Below are 25,941 nucleotides of genomic sequence, written 5' to 3'. Positions count from 1 at the left end.
ACCGATGTCATGGTCACATAAGCCACGGCTAACACAGTTGTCTTCATGCTACAGATTTTGCCATCGACAGCCATCATCACTGTTAAGTCCTGCACAACTAACGTGCTGTTTCCCATTTAACCACAGGTATTTACACATGTTATATTTTGTATTGTATTTTTGTATTTTGTTCAGCCAGTATGAAAATGTGATGCGAGGGATTTTGCCATCGACAGCCATCATCACTGTTAAGTCCTGCACAACTAACGTGCTGTTTCCCATTTAACCACAGAAATAAATGATGCTCAACTGGGACCACTGGCCGAAGTGATTTATTATTTTAAAACYCAACGCATGGAGAGTACACTATACATCTGTTACATGAACACAGTACTCAACGAGAGCAACGCTACTGTCTGGGCTGGGAAACAGCTGCCCAACCATACAGAGGACTTCTCCATCACTGGTAACCAATGTTCCCTGTAAACTGTGTGCTCGGCCTCGCAGCTCCTGAAGCAGTCCCGTTCAGAAGAATTACCAGCCTCTGCAGAGATGCATGAGATTGAACTTCACAAAAATGTATCTTTCCTGGCTTTAAACAGATTGAATCAATGCAGCAAACCCAATCTAACTTCAAGACTGAGTTGGTGATTTTGTTGAGCCTGAGGAGTGCATCTGAGTAGCCTTTTTCTATTTCACAGCCCAAACGGTTTTTCCATCAAGAGCGGTCGGAGACTAGCCTAGAAGGTCATTTGAGATCGCAGAGCCGGTATGCACATTTGTTGATTTTCTTTGCTGGTTAGTGCGTTACTCCCCTGGTTATAGCCAATTTTGGTCAGCAATGGGGGAGTGATTTGCTTCCTTACAAGAGCACAAAACGTGTACATATCTAACTGTCTTTGAAAGCGAGTCAGGAAAATAGATATTTTGTCTTAAAGGGGCAGTGTGATATTTTGAGACTGAAAATGCAAATAAGCCAATTGGCAGAGGGTAGCATACATTTTTGTACGATTCTCTGAATGGTAGTAATAATAACCATTTTTATTTTGTAAAGTGCATCATAACCCAATGAAATTTTCAGACCTATTTGGCCAATTGTGTWATAGATCATTGCTTATTTTTATGTAGTGATTTGAGCTTGAGTAAAACATCAGTGACAAGCCATGCATGATGTTTTTTTTTAAGTATCATTAAATGTATGCCTACATTGAACACCACATATTGGCTATTGTAGTCAACAGCTATATTTTTATCTTTATTTTCATCTTTATTTAACTAGTCCAAACCCTCCCCTAACCCAGACGAAGCTGGGCCATTTGTACACTGCCCTATGGGACTCCCGATCACTGCCAGTTGTGATACAGCCCGGGATCAAACCAGGGTCTGTAGTGACACCTCTAGCACTGAGATGCAGTGCCTTAGACCGCTGCGCCACTCGGGAGCCCACAAATATCCATGTGAAAATATATATCTACTGTATGTGGAAATAATATGGCATTTGCCCCATTGGTTTTGTTAGGCCTACATCATGGTCAAAAAGCCACAATAGCCTATTGGCTGCTGTCTGAAACTAATTTAAAGCCCAGTGCATTCAAAAACATGATTTCCTGTGTTTAATATATATTTCCACACTGAGGTTGGAATAATATTTWGAAAATTCTGATAATGCCCTTTTTTAGTGTAAGTGCTGTTGAAAAAGATTGCTTGACATTTCAGCTTGTTTTGTTGGGAGGGAATTTTGGCCTTCCATGGTAACATCACCATGCAGTGAATTGATAACAGATCATATTCAGTTTTCCCCTCCCCACTCATGCCATTCCAACAATCCTAGCAAAATTGCTGCTTGAGAAATTGCTCTTCGCTAAGAAGCTATTTTTGAACTCGGAGTAAGGTACTTAATTGTTACCCAGAAATGATTTGATATGGAGATGAAAATGCTCGAGTTCAACCTTTTTTAAAAGTGGGTGCAGGAATGCTCGCAAAATTATATTGTTTCTGCTCACAACCTGAAATTAGCTGGGTGCCGGAAAAAATCTGAGGAAACATTGCCGGTAACCATCTTTGTGAAGTCAGACTGAAATACATGAAACGCTTTGGCCCTCTCCGGTAACAATCAGATTGATCGCCTAAAGACCCATCTCTTTTCTCCCTCTCTCGCTGTCTCTCCTCTCCCAGAGGGCAGTGCAGATAGGTTTGTGGTGGGTATTGTGAACACACCTCTCTATGTGGGGGTGCCTTTTAAAATCCCACTGGAGCTGGTGGATGAATACGGTCACCCTGCTTGTCCTCCCCCCAACCTCAAGCCCTTTCTGGAATGCAGGTAGGTTACACACAAAAATAGTTTAAATGGTTACTAGGGTTGGTTGGTATCCAGATGTTCATTGTCATGCTGTTTCTGTACCATACGGGGGTATACCGTTTTGGCGAACATGCACACAAAGGGTGCTTTTTTTATGCACTAAACTATTTAGGCAACAGGGATCTTGACCCAGGAGGGGATTGGATGTCTCTGCTGCGACCAAGAAGCTTGATCTTGACATCTAGCCGGAAGAAATCGGTTATCTCTTCCCTGCAGGGCTCAGCCCGAGTCTCAGGTTATTCATGGTGCCAGACAATTTCAGCCCCTCGTTGTTTAGCTGGTGGTTGTTACTGTGTTTCAGTTCCCTGGTATTGAGTTATGAGGGGGTGGCCACTAGTGGGACCACTTTCACCATCCAGGGCGTCAGAGCCAGGGCTGCAGTGCACAAACTACCAGAGCAAGGTCAGAGACGCTGGTTTCCAAGGCTGCAGGGCTCTCACTTTAACTCTGTCCAGATGAACCGCAACGAGACAGACAACTGAAAGCTCTCTCAAATTACGTCCTCGGCTAATGTTGGGTAATATCGTCTCGGCAGACGCACGACATGAAAGTGGTCCTGCCTGGCCTCAAACAGGACTTGCAGACTCTGAAGATCAGCCTTCTCCCTGGTGAAGTGTTTGATTTACATCGAAGAAGTCACAAAGTTAAATTAAGTTTTATAATCTTATGTCCACCTGTGTATTCAGAGGAAAACACATGTTTACTTGGTAAACCATGAATTTACCTTTTTGCTTTAAAAAAATAAAAAAATAAAAAATATATATATTAAATAATAACTACTGATTTACGGCACCACATTGCTGTACTGCTGCTCTGCTATAATAAGAAAAATCCTATTTAATGGGGGTTGTGGGTACAGTAGATCCTGATAAGGGATTTTAAGTAAATGATTCCCCTGGTGTTGCTGATGCTGTCCAGCTGTGGCTGGCGGGCTATTTAGGGTGACATGGGATAGAAAAAAACATCAGCCAGCCTTTAGGCCTCATAAAAACATGTGTAGCTTAAACAGTGTTTTACAAGCAGCACTGTATATATTGTGTACATGTGAAGGACATGCCATAGTAGTGTGTCAGATGAATGTGAATGTTTTACAAGTAACCCAGATTCACTCAAAGTGAAACAAGAGAATCCAATCACTGTGGAGAATGGAACCTCTGTTTGCTTTGATGTGGAGGTCCATGACGAAGCAGGAAACGTCACAGTTCAACCCAAACTGATTGTCCGCTGCCAGGTAAGATCATACTACACCCTGCCTCCGGAGGTAGGAATAGCCAAGTCTTCCAAAGCAGAAGAATTACATATATAATGCACTTTATATCCCCATCACGAACTTGGCAACTTGGCTTCTTCCAGTTCATATTTTTCCCAAATCTGAAGTTCAATCCAGTGTTCTGTCTTTGGTGTTCTATGCTCATACATTTGAATGCTTTTACTGAATTCCAAAAGTGTAAAACACATTTTGATTCCTCTAAAAGCACTAAATAGGCAGTCTGCCCAAACACCATTTCAACCCAACAGGGTTGAGCAAGAGGGTGTGTCAATTGTCCCAGAGTATGTGCATTTTAGGGCCACTGTCCATTCACTGTGTTACCAGGGTCGTATTTATTAGTGATTTGCAACAGGAAACGAAATGCAGGGTTTTTTTCTGGCGCAAAATGGAGCTTGAGGCCCTCTTGTTGGCCGCAGTGACAAAATTTTGCTGTTTTTTAAAGCAGATATCCTGCAAGTCTGCACATCTTGCCATGGGGCTGAGAACTGTCTGAGTGACTAAAACAATATCAATGGGGGCCCAATGCCATGACCAAAATACTCCTGTATGCATCGCGTTTTTAATGTTTTTAATTCTCCCTGAATGCCTAGCATTTATTTTGGTGATTTTCAAGTTCTCAAATGTAATCTTATTTAAAAATATATAGGTCCATTATCTTTTCTTTTCTATTATCTTTCTTCTTTTCTTTGTTTTAGTCTTAAGTAAAACTTTTTTCCTGTTTGGACATAGGCGGCCTGAAAACACTTAGTGAAGTACTTTTCTATGCAGAAAACCCCCTTAAACAAGTGTTTATTGGACAAGTGAAGGTAGTCCATACCCTATTTGATTGGTTTCGTTCCTAGGGGGGGGGGTCGCAATATTATTTTGGATGATATTATATCGATACTTTGACTCCAAGTAGAGATTTGTTMAAAAAAATATATATAGAGATTTTTATATATCTACACACAATACCCCATAGTGGCAAAACGAAATCAGGTTTAGAAATGTTTGCAATTGTATAAAAAATAAAACAAATACCTTATTTACATAAGCATTCAGACCCTTTGCTATATGACTTTCCATTGATCATCCTTGAGATGTTTCTACAACTTGGAGTCCACCTGTGGTAAATTCAATTGATTGGACATGATTTGGAAAGGCACACACAAACACACCGGTCTATATAAGGTCCCACAGTTGACAGTGCATGTCAGAGCATATTGTCTGTGGAGCTCCGAGACAGGATTGTGTCGAGGCGCAAATCTGGGGAAGGGTACCAAAAACAATGTCTGCAGCATTGAAGGTCCCCAAGAACACAGTGGTCTCCATCATTCTTAACTGGAAGAAGTTTGGAACCACCAAGACTCTACCTAGAGCTGGCCGCCCAGCCAAACTGAGCAATTGGGGGAGAAGAGCATTGGTCAGGGAGGTGACCAAGTACCCAAGATCGAGGGACAGGTGAACGGAGCAAAGTACAGAGAGATCCTTGATGAAAACCTGCTCCAGAGCGCTCAGAACCTCAGACTGGGGCGAAGGTTCACCTTCCAACAGGACAACGACCCTAAGCACACAGCCAAGACAACGCAGGAGTGGCTTCGGGACAAGTCTCTGAATGTCCTTGAGTGGCCCAGCCAGAGCCCGGACTTGAACCCGATCTAATACCTTTGGAGATACCTGAAATTAGCTGTGCAGCAACGCTCCCCATCCAACCTGACAGAGCTTGAGAGGATCTGCAGAGAATGGGAGAAACTCTCCAAATACAGGTGTGCCAAGCTTGTAGCGTCATACCCAAGAAGACGCAATGCTGTAATCGCTGCCAAAGGTGTTTCAACAAAGTACTGAGTAAAGGGTCTGAATACTTCAGTTCTTCATTTTTGCAAATGTATTAAAAATATTGAAAAAACTGTATTCGCTTTGTCATTATGGGGTATTGTGTGTAGATTGATGAGAAAAAAAAGATGTAATCAATTTTAGAATAAGGCTGTAACTATTTCCACATTTTGTTACGTTAGCTTTCCGAATGCTCTGTATGCGTGCGCACACAATCGGTCCAAAGTTTTAGAACACCTAGTTATTCAACGGTTTTTCTTTATTATTGCTATTTTCTACATTGTAGAATAATAGTGAGGACATCAAAACTATGGAATCATGTAGTTACCAAAAAAGTGTTAAACAAATCACCCTTTGCCGTGATGACAGCTTTGCACACTCTTGGCATTCTCTCAACCAGCTTCATGAGGTAGTCAACTGGAATGCATTTCAATTAACAGGTGTGCCTTGTTAAACGTTCATTTGTGTAATTACTTTCCTTACTGTGTTTGAGCCAATTAGTTGTCTTGTGACAAGGTAGGGGTGGTATACAGAAGATGGCCCTGTTTGGTAAAAGACCAAGTCCATATTATGGCAAAAACAAATAAGCAAAGAGAAATGACAGTCCATCATTACTTTTTAGACATGAAGGTGTCAATCTGGAAAATGTCACGAACTTTGAAAGTTTCTTCAAGTCAGTGGCAAAAACCATGAAGCGTTATGATGAAACTGGCTCTCATGAGGGCCGCCACAGGAAAGGAAGATGCAGAGTTACCTCTAATGAACTTATCCTCTGCAGCACAGTTAACTGCACCTCAGATTGCAGCCCAAATAAATACTTCACAGAGTTCAAGTAACAGACACATCTGAACATCAACACCACTACTAAAGGATACCAATAAGAAGAAGAGACTTGCTTGGACCAAGAAACACGAGCAATGGATATTAGACCGGTGGGGTCCAAATTTGAGATTTTTGGTTCCAACTGCCAAGTCTTTGTGAAATGCACAGTAGGTGAACGGATGATCTCTGCATGCGTGGTTCCCACTGTGAAGCATGGAGGATTTGTGATGGTGTGGGTGTGCTTTGCTGGTGACACTGTCTGTGATTTATTTAGAATGCAAGGCAAACTTAACCAGTATGGCTACCACAGCATTCTACAGCGTTACGCCATCCCATCTGGTTTGGATTTAGTGGGACTATAATTTGTTTTTCAACAGGACAATGACCCAACACACCTCCAGGCTGTGTAAGGGCTTTTTGACCAAGAAGGAGAGTGATGGAGTGCTGCATCAGATGACCTGGCCTCCACAATCACCTGACCTCAACCCAATTGAGATGGTTTGGGATGAGTTGGACCGCAGAGTGAAGGAAAAGCAGCCAACGAGTGCTCAGCATATGTGGGAACTCCTTCAAGACTGTTGGAAAAGCATTCCAGGTGAAGCTGGTTGAGAGAATGCCAATAGTGTGCAAAGCTGTCATCAAGGCAAAGGGTGGCTACTTTGAAGAATCTAAAATCAAAAATACATTTTGACCCTTTTTTACTTTTTAGGGGGGGGGGTGGTTACTACATGATTCCATATGTGTTTCATTGTTTTGAGGTCTTCACTATTATTCTACAATGTAGAAAATAGTACAAATAAAAACCCTTGAATGAGTAGGTGCCCAAAAATTTGACTGGTACTGTAATTCAATAAAAAAAAWAAAAAAAAGTTATTTGTTTAGATAGTCAAGGATATGTTTTGTATAATTCTACAAAGTCCTAGAAAATTTTTCGTTTCCATTACAATAAAACAGTGTAATCCATTTGATCAACTTGATTTGATGATGATGATATAACAGCCAGGTGGTCAGGTGATATCATTTGCTGTATACCTAAACAAAATCACCAGTGAATGAACAATTGTAAAAGATGAATTGCATAAATTGAAATATTTAAATTGTAAGTTTATTATGTTCCTAGCCAGAGCAATGCAGGCCGCGTGAGTGGTAATGTGCTGAATGCATGGACAGCACAGATATTCTTGGAAATAGAGCTGCACCTCCTTGAATTGAGTTATTTGACAAAGGTAAGTGTTATAGAAACTGCAGAATATGCTCTTTCTGATGCTATATAGAAATCTACATGTTTTACCTGCATGTGACTCTGAAGGAGGATTTGATAAAGTGATGAACCTTTCCCTGCATCTATAAATTACAAGAAATTACAATTGTAGTATTGTCTAGTATTGTCTAGTATTGTCACTCATCAGATTGTTGTCCATATTTTCTTGTCTATAGGCTAGCTCTCATTATGTTTGAAATTCGATTTGATGGGCAGGCTGACTGGCATCGTTTATTTCCCGCACATCAAGTTGGATAGAGTCAAGGATATGTTTTGCATTATTCTAAAGCCTACTACAGCACACATCAGGTTTTCGTTTTCCTTAAAATAAATGTGATTTAGTTATAGTAAATAAAACAGTCCTGTAACAGCTTTTTACAAAGTAAAACATGAAAGAGAATGGCAACCCCCCTCGGGGTTAAATCAACCTCTTCACCTTCCTTATCATTCAGTAAGGCCTGTTTAAAAAAAAATAATTAGAATAATTGTATTAAATTGTGACGTAAGGTGCACGATTATCGCCCATTCATCCATTTTTCATTCAGTGAGGAGAGAGATGCATTAGCGTCTGGCTGGGTACCAACGTCCTACAGCACATTGTCTTGGCAGGTTAAATTAGGAATAGGTGTGAAAAACAGGTCATGTTCTAAATACCTTTTTTTGTGATTTTTTGTAAAATTAAGGCAAATTAGCAGTGTAAAATACAAATGTTTAGGAAAAATCAGGGAAGGAGCAAGACAGTTTTTATTGGGGGGGGGCGATTTTTTATTTATTTACAAAATCAAATGTCAGTGGCTGTTGGCCTATGGTGGTTTTAGTGTTAAATAGAGAGCCAACTTGTTTTCAGTACTTTTTAAAAATGATTACCATGACTGATCAAAAAGAAATTATCATGTTCTCACTTGTCTGCATGCGGTAGACGTATCGTGAGCAATATGTTTGGAACATAAAATCGCAGTGTCGAATTTATTGCGATTCTCACGATTCTATATCGTATCGGCACTTGACTATCATAATAATATTGAATAGTGAGATCCCTGGCAATTCCCATCCCTAGTGATTACGATCAAGCTCTTTCCCAGAATATCTACCAGTAGGATAGGATCCATGAATGATATCCGACTTTTGGGCCTTTCTCCTCTGATTAGAAATAAACATGGGAAATCTGGGCATTTACTCCCAAGTGAGGGGGCTTTTCTCTCGGAGGCAGATCTCATCTATCGGAATAGTTTTGTGACTTGGTAGTGCTTTTTAAAATCTCTTAAATCAATCCATTTGCTTCTGAAATGTTTCAATTTGTTAAAGGTTCCATGCTGCCATTATCTCTCAAATCATTTCTGGATAACAAATACCTTACTGTGATTGTTTTCTATTAAAATGGTCAAAAAGATACAAAAAGCTTCTTAACTTTTACTTGGTACTCATCCCGGATCCGGGAGCACCCCCCACAGTAAAAAAGCTGACTAGCATAGCCTAGCATAGCGTCACAAGTAAATACTAGCATCTAAATATCATTAAATCACAAGTCCAATACACCAGATGAAAGATACAGATATTGTGAATCCAGCCATCATTTCTGATTTTTAAAATGTTTTACAGGGAAGACACAATATGTAAATCTATTAGCTAACCACGTTAGCAAAAGACACCACTTTTTTTACTCCACCAGTTTTTTACTCCATCAGTAGCTATCACTAATTCGACTAAATAAAGATATATATAGCCACTAACCAAGAAACAACTTCATAAGATGACAGTCTGATAACATATTTATGGTATAGCATATGTTTTTTTAGAAAATGTGCATATTCCAGGTATAAATCACAGTTCTACATTGCAGCTGCAATCTGAAATAGCGTTGGAAGCAGCCGGAATAATTACAGAGACCGACGTCAATTACCAAAATACTCATCCTAAAATATTTCTGAAAAATACACAGCATACAGCAATTGAAAGACACAGATCTTGTGAGTCCAGACAATATTTCAGATTTTCTTAGTGTTTTACAGCGAAAACACAATATATCGTTATATTAGCATACCACATGAGCTAACATCACCCCAGCATTGAATCAAGGCAAAAGGAGCGATAACGTTATCGCCACCAAAATATATTAATTTTTTCACTAACCTTCTCAGAATTCTTCAGATGACAGTCCTGTAACATCATATTACACAATGCATATAGAGTTTGTTCGAAAATGTGCATATTTAGCAATCACAAATCGTGTTATGCAATGTAATCTGTCAAAACATGGCATGCATTCTGGCCGACGCCATCTTGGAAAGGCACCTAAGTTTACGATTATTTATCGATTAGATTGACTAAAAAAATACAGGTTGGACAGCTAATGAAAGATGCATTGGTTATTAATGCAACCGCTGATTTAGATTTTTTTAATTTACGTTACTAGACATACATTGTGAGTTACAGCCAGACTAGTGCCTCAAAAAAGTCCGACAACTGCGTTTACATTTTTCCACATAAATACGGAATAAAATCATAAATAGCTCTTACTTTTGGACGAGCTTCCATCAGTATCTTGGGCAATGTGTCCTTTGTCCAAAAGAATCGTTGCTTTGTTGTAAAACGACCTCTTCAACTTCGGAACTAGCAGCTAACGATAGCTACACGGCACACACATGTCCAAATCCTCAAACGCAATACTAAGGAAATTCCGAAAAATAGCAATATACTCGCATAAACTGATATAAATCGGTTTCAAATAACTTCGTTATGATGTTTTCTAACACCTATATCGAATTAAATCACAGACGGATATATCTTTGGTCAATAACGAGAGCTTTTGAGCATGCCATTCTGATGTCCTCTCTTGCGCCTTGGCGAGCGTCGAAAAGAAGGGACATCTCACTCCATTGCCTTTTATAAACTCTGAGAAACACGTAGAGACACCATTCCACTTCTCATTGGTTACTGACATCCAGGGAGCGGGTTGCAGTTCATTTCGATCCATAGGGCACACACAGAGTTTTAAACTGATCCGAGATCAGAGACTATTTTTCAGACCTTCGCATGTCCTGTCATGATTTTCGCTGTAGAAAGAGTTCTGGTTCACCCACAGACATAATTCAAACGGTTTTAGAAACTAGAGATTGTTTTCTATCCAATAGTAATAATAATATGCATATTGTACGAGCAAGAATTGAGTACGAGGCAGTTTAATTTGGAAATGTTAAAAAAAAAAAAATGCTAACAGCTCCCCCTATTGACAAAAGGTTTTAACAAAGAGCAATTTCTCAAGCAAGAATTTTGCTAGGACTGTCTGGGAGTGGGGAGAGGACAACAAGATGTTATTGGCAGAGGTTTGGAATTCTCATTTTATTGGTCTTAAGTAATTTACCGCCTTGTGATGTCTCCAGAACAGGCTGAGATTTCAGACAGCTCTTAKACTAAAAGGGCATTATCATTTTCACAATTTCACAGTATTATTCCAACCTCATAGTGTGGAAACATACACTGAGTGTACAAAACATTAGGAACACCTTCCTAGTATTGGGTTGCACCCCCCTTATGCCCTCAGAACAGCCTCAATTCGTTGGGGCTTTATGCCACTGTGTAAAGCAGTGTTCAAACTTTTTCAGCAGGGAAACCATTTCTTTCAACAGAATATATGGGGACCCCCTTTTTAATAAAAGCATTTTATTTATTGTGACCCCACCCCAGATGATACCTTTTTAAAATCAGTACATTTTGATTTTTAATTCAACAAATAACCTTCAATTCATTACACTTATCTCATCAAAATGAAAACCAATAAATACATTTAATCGATTGTATTTTTCAAATTATCTTTCTCAAACGTTTGTATATTGTCCCATTCAATCTACTCATTTTGTTCCCCAAAAAATAAAAAAAACGTTTATTTTGGTGACCCCACTGCAGTTCCTCCCCGACTTTGAATACCACTGGTGTAAAGCCTGTCGCATGCTTCCCAGTCAACAGTTTGTGCATAGTTTGTGCATTTTTCGGGGTGTTCAAGCACACACATTGTTTTTCTTGAGGCAAGTCTAAGTTTGGTAGCCGTAGTCTACGCCCCTTCGTCGGTGATTGGTCAACAGTTCTACTCCTAGTAGAAGTGGGAACTATGGACGGGATTCTTCAAGGAAGTGTTGTCATTCACCAAGGGACCACTAGTTTTCATGCACATTTTTTTTCACTTGAGAAATACTGCACCAAACATCTTAATGTAAAATAGTGTGACTAAGACCTTCTCTGCAAATTGTATTATSTTAGATTAAAGCAGACTATTTTAAGGAAGTGTATACTGTCAGTGTTGCTACAGCGTCTTAAGTGGGACAAGCATTAATATTGCTGAGGCACCGAGTTCTGCTAGGAGTAAACCGACCCTAGTATGCGGTCGTCTTTACCCTGGTGGAGCCATTGGTCTCCATCCCTTTCCTTCCTCACTGTGAAGAGGAGTTCACTGCTTGCCAACAGTGCCCAATGGGCCTCATAGTATGCCCTCCATAGACAATCTCAGATTTCTGGAGCCAATCTTCCCTTCCAGATGCATGGATAAAGAGACTGTTGCCCACTGGGGCTGATAGATTGTCCGTAAATAAACGTCAGCCTTCTGGAGCCACTCTTCCCTTCTAGATACGTAAAGAGACTGTTGCCCAATAGAAGGAATTCTTTTTTTATTTTGTATTATTTGAGTCCTGGAAGTCAGTGAGTTGGCTTGACAATTTAATTGATTTGTGCAGTATGTATTTTTCTGTGGTGTCTCAGTTGCAGGGGATCCCTGGTTCGTCCTCCATGGTGGCTGTAGACTGCAGTAACACAGGAGCCGTGACCCTGGTGCTCAAACCAATCGCCCTCAAAAACATCACGGGAGACCAGACGGTTAAAAGCTAAATTTGATATTCCTGTAAGTAATCGATTGTCATCTGAAAATACCTCCTTTTTTTTCTCTCTTTTTTTGTTGTTATCCTTTTAACTTATCCCCTCCATGGATCTCAGAGGTCCTATCAGGAAAGATCTGTGAGTCCGGATCCACCAGCAGCAGTTTACTGTCCACTTCTAACCATTATACTGCCTTCCTGACACACATTCACATTTAGGACTTCTTGGACTAACTTCCAAATGAGAAACTGGTAGTTCCCTCTTCCAGACATAGTGCTTATGGACCAGTATGGGAATAAAAGTCAGACGCTGACCTTGACCTGTGTGGACTCGCTCGCTGTGGACGCCGAGGGTCTCGACAAGACATCTCTGGTGTTTACCTGGCAGGTACATTGAATAAATCGAAGGGATTTGTAATTTATTCATTTACTGTGATATATTAGAATTGGAGACAAATATCCCATGTTGTGATTTAGAAAAAATTACCATTATGCTGTGTGTTGTAACTAGGAGAGCACCAACTCTGTCTTGGTGATGGGGGTGCGCTTCAACCCCGGGTTCCCTTCAACCCCGGGTTCCCAGGCATCAGAGAGCTCTCCTTCACCTGGAGAGACTTTGTGGAGCACTTGACCATCAAAGTGACGGCCGGGGTCCCTGCACAGCTCAAACTGGTGGACGGGCATTAAGTTAGGGGCCAAGACACTATGGCTGCGTCAATGGTGCCATTTGGGACGACATCGCTATGGTTAGGTATTGGTCATGGCTTTCCTTTCTCCCTCACTGTAGCCCATGTGTTTTGTTTCTAACTCAGCCCCTGCAAGTGCTGAATGAGCAAGGCATCCAGATGCCCTTTCTCCTCCAGCTGTTTGACGAGTGGGGGAACCCCTCCCCCGATCAAAGGGCTGTCGTGGCGCGGAAGACCTCCAATCCGGCCCTGAAGGTCAGACACTCTCACCACCACTGTTGTAAAGTGGGACATGGGGATGATATGCAGTGGGGGATACTGATGCTGCATACTATATATTTACACTTGGTAAATTAGTCAAGTCTATCGGGTGGTCTATCTTCTTGATTCGAAATTGTGATGACATCTTTTGTTGTTCAGGTGAAGTCATCTGTAGTGGACCATGTGCGAGGGCCCAAGCGAGTTCCTAACCGTATAATTCCTAACTACTTGCCATAATGACCATGTAACCATATATTAATGGAGGGCAGTGTTCAAGACCTGTTGTTCTGTCTGGGGGGAGTATGCGCTGGAGTTCAGAGGGTCCTTCAACAAGCAGCCCATCCACGGTCCATCTGTGAAGCTCACCATTATCCCAGATCSCAACAAACCTGTCAAACTGGTGGTGGAGTAAAAAGATTCTGTATCTGATGGGAATAATCAACTCATTGGTCTACATGCTTTTCTGAAGGCTGCCCAACTGAAGTGCAGCAAACCCATGAAAGACAAAAAGGAAGACCGTTCTCACTTCAGGTAACTGATAGTGTTTTATATTCGGGCGCAGCTTGTGCCAAGTGCTGGGTACGTCTCCTGTCTGAATGGCTTTAGAAAAGAGACACGGCAAATACAAATGGCTTAAAGCAGTGTGGCCGTAGTGTGTTAGCGATCACCAATTCACCGTGGGATTGTTGGGAAATTCTTGTCAGAGGGGTTAGCCACTTTGTGGTGTCTCTTCTCTTCGGTTTGTATCGACACAAAGGTCGTCCTGTGATATGTATGTAAAAGGATTCATGTTCATCTGACAGAGGCAAAGTCATCCCAGAACGTGTTGGGAAGTACACAATCCAGTTTGTGCTGTGTGTGGACCAGAAAAAAGTGCTGTGCAGTCACCAGGTAAGCTCAACCTAAATCATGTGGCTTAGAGCCGTAAACCCACTTCCAGACACCCCCTAACTGGGCTTTGACTGAAACGCGTGGATATGGTCTCCACTCTCCAAATTGGTCTCCTGTTTATTTTATCTAGACGAAATGTATTTCATGTCGAGTCGCTGGATGTCTATTATTTTATTTTGGGCCTCTTGTAGAACTAAAGTAATCATGTCTCGCTCTTTCTTGTCCTCGCCTAGTATGTCATAGACGTTGTGCCCAACAATCCTGTCAAATTGGTCCCAGACCTTCAGCCACCAACCCCTAGTGGTCTCCAACAACATTGTCATTGCCAGTCGGACTCTGATGGAGGACATGTGTCTGAAAATAATGGTGAGACGATTAGATCCTCTGGCCGGCGGAAGTCATGAATCACTCATCACCATATAAGTATGAGTTGAAGTCTACTAATGGTTAAACTACGTGTCGTATCATTTTTGGTGATCAAGCCTAACTGAGGCCATAAAGGTAGTAGAACCTCTGACCATGGCAATTTGACGTCATTGACATAAATAGCTTCTAGTGATTTATACAATACATTCCCAAAAGTATGTGGACACCTGCTCGTCGAACATCTCATTCCAAAATCATAGGCAATAATATGACGTTTGTCCCCCTCCGTCTTTGTCTATTTATGAGGCTCCTTTTGTGTTGCTTCCCTCCAGGATGTGTATAATAACCCAGTGGGACTGGAGCTGAGTGGGAAGGTGGTGGTCACCATCAAGAGCTCCAAGGTCTCCAGTGACAAAAGCCTGCCTCTTTGAGGGCAAAGCCAAGAGCCTGCAGTTTAGCCTTGCTAATGGAGAGGCCCACATCACTGTCAGTGCGGTGGTGGTGCGGTGTGCTTGTACAACATCTTTTCTTCAGGCTTTGCGTGCCAACCAGGATTTTGCATTAGATATTGTTTACATCTTTTTTTGAAAACGTCTTTCTCCCTTCTAGAATCTGTCCATCATGGAGAACAGTCCTGGTCCACTTCCGACCTGTCATCCCAGGGTTTGGCCCCAAAAATCCCCTGGTAGTGTTTTGAGCTCCCCTTTCGCTTCTACAATGGTTAGATCATATGTTTTATATATTTAATTGTTAAATCACATCAATGTCAATTTGTCAATTTAATGCCAGTTTTTTGAATAACATTGAGTGTTTGCCATCCAAAAAGGGGTTGACACGCTGTGATCATGAGTGTCCAGCCATCTTAAAGGGACATTTCACTCAAAGTAAAAATGTGTCGGATGTTTCAGACCTGAAAAGTAGACTAATGTTAAGATGACTTTCCACATCCTAGGCCATCTATTTTGTAGCTCCAGCTATGTGCCTCAGTCCCAAATCTATGAAAAAGATGAGCAGTCTAAATTCCAGGTTGTATTTGTTGGTTATCTGTTCCATTCATGTTGGGTGGGGGCATATAGCTGGATCGACACAACCGATGACTTTGGACGTGGATTCATCCTAACGTTGGACTACTTTTGATTGGCAAGTGTGGTGTCCATTTAAAGGCCTGTCTCTTGGCTCCTGGAACAATGTGTCTCAGGTGATCCCGACTGTTCTCCTGTCCCCTACAAGATGTGGAGAACAGGAAGCAGATGTCTGAACTGACCAGGAACAAGGACCAGATAAACCAGACGATTGACATCTACAAGAGTCTGTTTGACACCAACAGGCAACTCATCACGGAGCTCGATAGTAGGTGTTGCGTTCCAAACGTGTTATGTCAGTGTTAACTGAGCTGCAAGAGAGAATGGAAACATACAATTTGGTTCCAGTTTGGTGCCAAGCTATCAGTGTTAAAACATGTTCCTGCTGTAGAGCTGTGATATCTCTTCCTTTAGAACAAGTGCTCAACGCCACCAACAAAGAGGGTCATCTGAAATCGGAGCTCAGGAAGAATAGCATGAATGTAGCACAACTGTCATCTGTAAGTATTTGATTATACCCACATTCTATCCAATTGACAACAGTTTTTCATGTGTATATTCTCAAATCTGCATGAAAACAATGTGCATTTTCCCAACAGAGATGTTTCCATAAAGTTGACTAAAAGGCGTGACGACGTAGTGCACATAAAATAACTTTTGCGGTTAAATTCCCATATACAACATTTAAAAAAGAAATACAAGTTAAATGGGTTTCCATTGCATTTTCAACTCCACTGAGGGTTTTATCTAAACAAATGTTGCCTTACAGTGCCTTTGGAAAGTATTCAGACCCCTTGACTTTTTCCACATTATTACGTTACAGCCTTATTTTAAATTGATTACAGAAAAAATTCCTCAGCAATCTACACACAATACCCCATAATGACAAAGTGAAAACAGGTTTTTAGAAATGTTTGCAACTGTATTAAAAACGCTATGAGACTTGAAATTTGATCTCCGGTGCATCCTGTTTCCATGGATCATCCTTGATGTTTCTACAACTTGATTAGAGTCCACCTGTGGTAAATTCAATTGATTGGACATGATTTGGAAAAGCACACACCTGTCTATATAAGGTCCCACAGTTGACAGTGCATGTCAGAGCAAAAACCAAGACATGAGGTTGAAGAAATTATCCGTAGAGCTCCGAGACAGGATTGTGTCGAGGCACAGATCTGGGGAAGGGTACCAAAACATTTCTGCAGCATTGAAGGTCCCCAAGAACACAGTGGCCTCCATCATTCTTAAATGGAAGAAGTTTGGAACCACCAAGACTGGCTGCCTGGCCAAACTGAGCAATCGGGGGAGAAGGGCCTTGGTCAGGGAGGTGGCCATTAACCAGATGGTCACTCTGACAGTGCTCCAGAGTTCCTCTGTGAAGATGGGAGAACCTTCCAGAAGGACAATCATCTCTGCAGCACTCCACCAATCAGGCCTTTATGGTAGAGTGGCCAGACGGAAGCCACTCCTCAGTAAAATGCACGAGTCCACTTTTTATTTAGTTTTTTTTTTTTTATAATCACATTTATTTAACCAGGTAGGCCAGTTGAGAACAAGCTCTCATTTACGGAAAGGCGGCCAAAGGAAGTGTGGGCTTTGGGGATGACCAGTGAAATATACCTGCTGGAGCGTGTGCTACGGGTGGGTGTTTTTATGGTGACCAGTGAGCTGAGATAAGGCAGGGCTTTACTTAGCAAAGACTTATAGATGACCTGGAGCCAGTGGGTTTGGCAACGAATATGTAGTGAGGGCCAGCCAACGAGAGCATACAGGTCGCAGCGGTGGGTAGTAAATCGGGCTTTGGTGACAAAACGGAGGGCACTGTGATGGACTACACCCAGTTTGCTGAGTAGAGTGTTGGAGGCTATTTTGTAAATGACATCGCCGAAGTCAAGGATCGGTAGGATAGTCAGTTTTACGAGGGTACTGTTTTGGCGGCATGAGTGAAGGAGGCTTTGTTGTGAAATAGGAAGCCGATTCTACATTTCATTTTGGATTGGAGATGTTTAATGTGAGTCTGAAAGGAGATTTACAGTCTAACCAGACATCTAGGTATTTGTAGTTGTCCACATATTCTAAGTCAGAACTGTCCGGAGTAGTGATGCTAGTCGGTCGGCGGGTGAGGGCAGCGATCGGTTGAAGAGTATGCACTTAGTTTTATTAGCATTTAAAAGCAGTTGGAGGCCACGGAAGAAGTGTTGTATGGCATTGAAGCTCGTTTGGAGGTTTATTAGCACAGTGTCCAAAGAAGGGCCAGATGTATACGAAGTGGTGTGACTGCGTAGAGGTGGATCAGAGAATCACCAGCAGCAAGAGCGACATCATTGATATATACAGAGAAAAGAGTCGGCCCGAGAATTGAACCCTGTGCACCCCCATAGAGACTGCCAGAGGTCCGTACAACAGGCCCTCCGATTTGACACACTGAACTCTATCTGAGGGTAGTTGGTGAACCAGGCGAGGCAGTCATTTGGAAGCCAAGGCTATTGAGTCTGCGATAAGAATGCAGTGATTGACAGAGTCGAAAGCCTTGGCCAGGTCAATGAAGACGGCTGCACAGTACTTGTCCTTTTATCGATGGAGGTTATGATATCGTTTAGGACCTTGACCGGTGGGATTCGAAATGGACAGGCATGGCAGGATGGATATAGGTCTATAACAGTTTGGGTCTAGAGTGTCTCCCCCTTTGAAGAGGGGGATGACCGCGGCAGCTTTCCAATCTTTGGGGATCTCAGATGATAGAATGAGAGGTTGAATAAGCTAGTAATAGGGGTTGCAACAATTTCGGCTGATAATTTTAGAAAGCGAGGGTCCAGGTTGTCTAGCCCAGGTGATTTGTAGGGATCCAGATTTTGCAGCTCTTTCAGAACATAGCTCTGGATTTGGGTGAAGGAGAACGGGGGGGGGGGGGGGCTTGGGCAAGTTTCTGCAGGGGGTGCTGAGATGTTGGCTGGGGTTGGGGTAGCCAGGTGGAAAGCATGGCCAGCTGTAGAAAAATGCTTATTGAAATGATCGATTATCGTAGATTTATCGGTGGTGACAGTTTTTGCTATCCTTATTGCAGTGGGCAGAAGGGAGGAGGTGCTCTTATTCTCCATGGACTTTACAGTGTCCCAAAACTTTTTGGAGTTAGAGCTACAGGATACACATTTCTGTTTGAAAAAGCTAGCCTTAGCTTTCCTAACGGACTGAGTATATTGGTTCCTGACTTCCCTGAAAAGTTGCATATCGCGGGGGCTATTCAATGCTAATGCAGAACGCCACAGGATGTTTTTGTGCTGGTCAAGGGCAGTCAAGTCTGGGGTGAACCAAGGGCTATATCTCTTAGTTTAACATTTTTGAATGAGGCATGCTTATTTAAGATGGTGAGAAGTTGGAGTTTGCCAAAAGGCACCTAAAGACTCTGACCATGAGAAAAAATATTGTCTGGTCTGATGAAACCATGATTTGGCCTGAATGCCAAGCGTCACGTCTGGAGGAAACCTGGCACCATCTCTATGGTGAAGCATGGTGGTGGCAGCATCATGCTGTGAGGGTGTTTTTAAACAGCAGGGACTGGGAGATTAGTCCTGATCGAGGCAAAGATGAACGGAGCAAAGTACAGAGATCCTTGATGAAAACCTGCTCCAGAACGCTCAGACTGGGGTGAAGGTTCACCTTCAACAGGACAGCGACCCTAAGCACACAGCCAAGACATCGCAGGAGTGTCTTCGGGACAAGTCTCTGAATGTCCTTGAGTGACCCAGCCAGCGGATCTAACATCTCTGGAGGGACCTGAAAATAGCTGTGCAGCGACGCTCCCCATCCAACCTGACAGCGCTTGAGAAGATCTGCAGAGAAGAATGGGAGAAACTCCCCAAATACAGGTGTGCCAAGCTTGTAGCATCATACCCAAGAAGACTCGCTGCTGTAATCGCTGCCAAAGATGCTTCAACAAAATACTGAGTAAAGGGTCTGAATGCTTATGTAAATCTTATATTTTTGTTTTTTATTTTCAATTATTGGCACAAATTTCGAAACAGTTTTTGCTTTGTCATTATGAGGTATTGTGTGTAGATTGATGAGGGGGAAAAAACTATTCAATCAATTTTAAAATAATGCTGTAACCAAACAAAATGTGGAAGAAGTGAAGGGGTCTGAATACTTTCCGAAAGCGCTGTATATAGCGAATGTGCCCACTCTGGTCTTGGCACCTGTGCTCTAGCCAACAGCTCGCAGATACAGTGTGGGTAGGCTACTTACATGATGAGATTTTTATGGGTAAGATTATTTTTATTTGTCAAACGGCAGCCAAGCATCGATCATCATGTCACCAGAATAAGACCCTCTATTTATTGGAAAGGAGCGTCAAGCTCATCACTGTGCACATTCACCATGTGAAGTTGATCATAATTCATTTCATCTGTAGCCTAATAAACTGCATGCTTCCCCGAGTCGTAGGGGACCACATCATCGCGTGCCTCCAAGTTTACTTCGATATGATGGTTATTATATCAAAGCATAAAGCGGTTTCCACCGCCATTGCATTATAAACTATACAGACACAAAAAGATTCCACCTGGTCTAGTGTATTTTGTTTTGTCGACATTTGAATATTTTAGAAAAATGTGCTGTTTCAATCAGCCTTTTGTGAATTTTTTTATTTTTTATCCGACTACTCACAAAAAGGTTGGATGGAAACCTGGTTACTGAGAAAAACCATAGATACTCGACCATATTCACAAGACTGTCATTTGTACTATATATGATGCATGCACTCTCAGAAGTTGAGAGGTTTGATGGATCCATTCTGTGTTAATATAGATCCCAGCGATCYACGCCCTCATCAGTCAGAAGACAGCCGACACTGAGAAAATGAAATTCCAGGTGCAGAGAGTCTGCTCCATAGGGGCACCCCCTACGTCCTGGGAAAAGTAATGTCATAATATAGACATTTACTCTGTTTCCCAAATGGAACCCTAATCCTTATATATATAGTGCACTACTTTTGACCAGAGCCCTATTGGTGCCATTTGGGACCCGTCCCCTGTCTCTGCAGCGTTCTGATGCTTCATCCTAGTAGCGGTTGACTAGAGAAGAACAGTGTGTGGAATGTGCTTCAGTTTCGGCAGGATTTAAATGTGCCGTCCTTCTGTCTCCGGTGCAGATTGGCCACCTGGCGCTGGTGGAGGACGATGACGTGGCCACCGTCATCTCCTGGGAGACATGGACTGTGTGGTCACCATGACAACGGTGGCGGCAACGGAAGATCTACAACGACACCCAGGGGAGGCAGCAGGTCATGCCCCTGGACACGGTGTTCTGGAGAAACAACAGCAGCAGCAGGTACACACACACACACACACACACACACACACACACACACACACACACACACACACACACACACACACACACACACACACACACACACACACACACACACACACACACGAGTACCTTTAATAAAACAACATGCAATTGTTGCTTCCTTTCAATGTGGAAGTAAATGAAATTGACCTCTATAGTTTGAATCTTTGTGACCTGTGTTGGGAAAGGTTCTTGGAGTTTTCTTGTTCAGAAAGGTGTTCATGCTTTACATGCTCTAGTGAGTTGTACTTGTTTCTTTTTTCAGACCCTTGCCCCACATAAGAAATGGCCTGGCCAGCTTTCTTCCCATTGGGAACCTTGTGTTTGCCCGAGACGTCCTTATTTTCCAAGAGAATGCAGAGGGCTGCCAGATGGGTGAGTCAGTCTTTTTCAGAATTTCTATTTGGATCAAATATTCCCCAATATGTAACCTCCCTCTCAATGTAACTATGTCTATGCTGAGAGAGTTTCTCTGTAGTTCCAGAAGCTTGTCCCACTCTTCCTCCTTGGTCCCAGGAGATGTAGGATCAGTCCTGCCTTTTAGATCACAAGGAATAAGATGACCCGGACGAGGGACCTGATCCTAGATCAGCACTTCTACGCTGAGACGCTTGTTGCACACGACCCTAGGTCTGGTCTCTGTTCGTTTGCAGTTGTTAGGGTAGTTTCTCGCTCCCCCCCCCCCCCCCCTGTTCCTGGGTTTGGGGGTTAAACTGTTCCAGACTGAACCCCAGGCTCTTAACTCACAGGGGGGGGGGGCAGTTATGGGCTCCATGTCTTGGGGACTCTGCTACTGGAGTGGGAATTGGACCCCAGCCAGCCTTTCACTTTAAAATGATTATATATAATGATGCTGTTTGTGTAATTAAAGGATTATTATCATTTGCATGTTTAAACTTGAGTTTTTGTCCTTTCCCCCCCCCCTTATCTAATGAAAGGGCCTAGTTTTCAGTATTTCCAGATTTGGGACTGATGTCATAACGAGGGCTTCTGGAACAGTTTTGCATTATTTTTTACATTATGCTTCTCGGGGCTTCCACTTGTAAGAGGTTTTTGTAGGAGTATAATATCAAACAAAAATGGTTAAAACCATCAAAGAACACCTAGAGTTGAACTGAGTTTATTTATCTTGTACAGAAGTAATTATTTGATGTCTTACACCCCTTGTCTTGAACCAATTAATGAAACATGATTCACAAACAGTAAATGGCGGGTTAGTGATCAGGTTCATGTAATCTGGAAGTAGTTTGGTGACTACGTATGTAATTACCCTTTGATAATCATCCGTTGTTCCCGCCAGTATTTGGGAACCTATTGGGAGACACCATTTTGATTGATGACCTGGACTCTGCTAACCACTACAGGAAGGGGGTGAGTCAAACGAGGCGTGTTGATTGGATGGCCTTAACCAAGCCATCGAACAATACAGGCCAAGTAGTGTTCTAGTTTAAAGTCATTGCCTGGGGTGTATTCATTAGTGCACACGTAGCAAAACGTTTTGCAACAGAAAGCATGTTGCAACAAACTTTTTTATTTTGGACAAATTCAGCTAGGTCCCTCCCCTTTTCATACCGTTTGAGAATGTTTGCTTTCATTTGGTTCCCAGTGAATACATCCCTGGCTTAGGCTGATAAAAATATGTATCTAGTGTGCATCTGAAATGGCACCCTATTATTCCCTATTTAGTGCCCTACTTTTGACCAGGGCCATTTGGGACGCAGATGGGTGGTACAGGAACTTGTCGTCAAGTCAGTATTTTCTTGTTTAAGAACTGGGTCTTGTTGTTTTGAATTTGGCCAGGTGGTCCAGAGCAGAATCCCGTGCCCCACCCTCCTGACCCGGCAGGGAGAGAGGATCCGCAGCAACGGCAAGTTTGGGGGCTTGCAGAACAAAGCCCCACCAATAGAGAAACTGCGTGGCCAGGTGTTCGGCGCACCCCTCCCCAAGCAATACCAAACTTTTATGGGCCAGATTGGTCAGTCACTGGATTTTAGTTCTGTTTGTACTGGTGCGTGCCTGTGTGCGCCTGCGTACGTACGTTTCGTTGCATAGTATCATACATGGTATACATTTACAATGCCTTTCCCCCCCTGTTTGTAGACCTGCTCCAGCAGTACCGGTTGGCCATGCAGAAGAGCATACAGGTGAAGGAGGACTTAAGGCCACATGCAATACCTGAAGTCACCTGAGATGGRGCAGAAAGAGGAGGAGATGGAAGAGCAGCAGAAGCAGCTCAAAGACATTGAGACAAAGCTTGGTACGTGTATGCAGGAAGGGGTACATTTCAACACTGTAATAACAAATATATACAGTACCAGTCAAGTTTGGACACACCTACTCATTCAAGGGTTTTTCTTTAGTTTGACTATTTTCTACATTGTAGAATAATAGTGAAGACATCAAAGCTATGAAATAACAGTTGTCCTTTAGTAGTGGTTTCTTTGCAGCAATTCGACCATGAAGGCCTGATTCACGCAGTCTCCTCTGAACAGTTGATGTTGAGATGTGTCTGTTACTTGAACTCTGTGAAGCATTTATTTGGGCTGCAATATGAGGTGCAGTTAACTCCAATGAACGTATCCTCTGCAGCAGATGTAACTCTGGGTCTTCCTTTCCTGTGGTGGTCCTCATGAGAGCCAGTTTCATCATAGCGCTTGATAGTTTTTGCAACTGCACTTGAAGAAACTTTCAAAGTTCTTGAAATTTTCCGGATTGACTGACCTTCACGTCTAAAAAGTAATGATGGACTTGTCGTTTCTCTTTGCTTATTTGAGCTGTTCTTCCCATAATATGCACTTGGTCTTTTACCAAATAGGGCTATCTTCTGTATACCACCCCTACCTTGTCACAACACAACTGATTGGCTCAAACACATTAAGAAGGAGAGAAATTCCACAAAAAGGCGCACCTGTTAATTGAAGTGCATTCCAGGTGACTACCTCATGAAGCTGGTTTGGAGAATGCCAAGAGTGTATAAAGCTGTCATCAAAGCAAAGGGTGGCTACTTTGAAGAATCCCATTTGTTTTGTGGTTATTACATGATTCCATATGTGTTATTTCATAGTTTTAATGTCTTCACTATTATTCTACAATGTATAAAATAGTAAAAAGAAAGAAAAACCCTTGAATGAGTAGGTGTGTCCAAACCTTTGACTGGTACTGTGTGTATATATAAGCACATTTCTCACACAAGGCCCTAAAGAGCGTTGCTAGGTGATGCATTATTTTCCTGTCACTTTGTTTTAATCTGTGAGTGAATACTTTCTTATTTGTTCAAATATTTAAGGTGTGTTGTCTGTTCTGTATTTGTACAGCCAGTACTCCAGTTCAGACGCCTCCTGCCATTGGGGTGAAACGGAGTCTTGAAGATGTCGGATAATCGTACGGTATGGTAACCAAGAGAACAAGGCGGAAGTTATTGAAACAGGACTTTTGATCATGCTTATTTGAGCGACATGAATGTCTATTTTCAATTGGAATTCGACATGTACTATACCATTTGTTATATCTGAGCCTGAAGAGTTAGTCTCCAACCATTTTCATTTGTTCAGCATTTTTTTGTTGTAAAATGAAATCACAAAACAATCAACATTTAAATGTAAGATGGCAGCTGCTGTATATTACGCTATTTCATTTAACTTTTTCTTTATTTTGTTCAGTTTACGATTAACTATGTTTGGGAGGTATTGGACAATGTCCAAAGATTATTTTGTATCTTGAAATAAAAATATTGAATGAATTATACAAAACAAATGTAGTACTGTCCTCAGTTGATCAGACGTCCTCCAGCTATTTACATTTTTTACAACTTTTCCTTTTGAATGGCGATATCCCAAGTATAAATACACACAAGGGTAAAAACATTTTTTTTTTAGCAAAATAGTATTTTTTTTAGACAACTGCAAACTTCAAAGAGTAGGGCATTCACTGATGTGATATAAATTAATGAGAGTCCAAAAATGGATAGCAACTAAGGCTTTTCTGATTCGTGATTTACTTAAAGGCAATGGTGCAAGTTACATTTAAATACAAATAGAATATACACCTCTTGTAGATGGCAAATTTAACTTGATACTATTATCTGGAGAGTTTCTCCCATTCTTATCTACCTGGCGGCAGGTAGCCTAGTGGTTAGAGCGTTGGACTAGTAACCGAAAGGTTGCAAGATCGAATCCCTGAGCTGACAAGGTAAAAATCTGTCGTTCTGCCCCTGAACAAGGCAGTTAACCCACTATTCCTAGGCCGTCATTGAAAATAAGAATTTGTTCTTAACTGACTTGCCTAGTTAAATAAAAAATAAAAGACCTGCTGAATCTCTGTCAGGTTGGATAGGGATGTAGTTTCTGCAAGTCTAGGCTCTGGCTGGGCCACTCAAGGACATTAAGACTAGTCCCAAAGCCACTACTTATGTCCTGAGCACTCTGGAGCAGGTTTTCATCAAGGATCTCTCTGTGCTTTGCTCTGTTCATACTCGATCCTGACAAGTCTCCCAGTCCCTGCCGCTGAAAAACATTCCCACAGTATGATGCTGCCACCACCATGCTTCACAGTAGGGATGGTATTGGCCAGGTGATGAGCGGTGCTTAGTTTCCTCCAGACGTGGTGCTTGGCATTCAGGCCAAAGAGTTCAATCTTGGTTTCATCAGACCAGAGAATCTTGTTTCTCATGGTCTGAGAGTCCTTTAGGTGCCTTTTGGCAATCTCCAAGTGGGCTGTCATTTGCATTTTACTGAGGACTTGCTTCCTTCTGGCCACTCTACCATAAAGGCCTGATTGGTGGAGTGCTGCAGAGATGGTTGTCCTTCTGGAAGGTTTTCCCATCTCCAAAGAGGAACTTTGGAGCTCTGTCAAAGTGACCATCTGGTTCTTGGTCACCTCCCTGACCAAGGCCCTTCTCCCCCGAATGCTCAGTTTGGCCGGTCGGCCAGCTCTAGGAAGAAT

At 42.1% G+C, this 25,941-nt stretch overlaps 1 pseudogene; it reads left to right on the top strand.

The window, feature by feature from the left end:
• Positions 1 to 6: 6 nt before the first annotated feature.
• On the top strand, positions 7 to 24,675 carry LOC139027417 (structural maintenance of chromosomes flexible hinge domain-containing protein 1-like; annotated as a pseudogene).
• Positions 24,676 to 25,941: the final 1,266 nt, after the last annotated feature.

The sequence above is a fragment of the Salvelinus sp. IW2-2015 genome, unplaced genomic scaffold (genome assembly GCF_002910315.2).
Source record: "Salvelinus sp. IW2-2015 unplaced genomic scaffold, ASM291031v2 Un_scaffold16303, whole genome shotgun sequence".
Classification (NCBI taxonomy): domain Eukaryota; kingdom Metazoa; phylum Chordata; class Actinopteri; order Salmoniformes; family Salmonidae; genus Salvelinus; species Salvelinus sp. IW2-2015.
The sequence above is the reverse complement of the archived record's forward strand: the minus strand, read 5'-3'. Positions and strand labels throughout refer to the sequence as shown.